This window comes from Charadrius vociferus, unplaced genomic scaffold (genome assembly GCF_000708025.1).
Source record: "Charadrius vociferus isolate BGI_N301 unplaced genomic scaffold, ASM70802v2 scaffold282, whole genome shotgun sequence".
In the NCBI taxonomy this organism is placed as follows: domain Eukaryota; kingdom Metazoa; phylum Chordata; class Aves; order Charadriiformes; family Charadriidae; genus Charadrius; species Charadrius vociferus.
Genome location: NW_009647731.1, coordinates 1,470,048 through 1,470,422, shown reverse-complemented (window position 1 = coordinate 1,470,422; position 375 = coordinate 1,470,048). Strand labels below are relative to the sequence as shown.

The 375-nt window shown below is 69.6% G+C and overlaps 1 protein-coding gene across 1 annotated transcript in view; it reads right to left on the bottom strand.

Annotated features, from left to right (window-relative positions):
- Positions 1 to 375, bottom strand: part of LOC104283438 (probable E3 ubiquitin-protein ligase TRIM8) — a 17,419-nt gene that overhangs the window by 16,438 nt on the left and 606 nt on the right. The gene's annotated exons all lie outside the window — the stretch shown is intronic.

Genomic DNA, 375 nt, shown 5'->3' with positions numbered 1-375 from the left:
GGGGGGTGCACGTCTGCGGCCGCTTTGTGCCCCCCGGGAGAGCCACATTTTGGGGCGACCTCACCTCAGAGGCAGGTGGCTGCTCTGCCTTCCCCCCGAATGGCTGCACACCCCAGCAGGAACCAGGGAGATGACCCCTCCAAAGCCCCCAGCCCAGGACCTCCACCCTTCCCCGTGCAGCCTACACCCCAGCGGCTGCTGGTCCTATGGCTGAACGGCTCCCAAGGCCCCTGGCGCAGACCCTCTTCCCCGGGGAGTCCCCCCTGGCACCCACGGACGCCACCACTGCTCGGCTGGAGCGGCCACCTAACATGCCGCCGTGGGGGGGACCGGGGGGAGAAGGAGCAGCACCGGGGTGGATTGTGCATAGGCCCT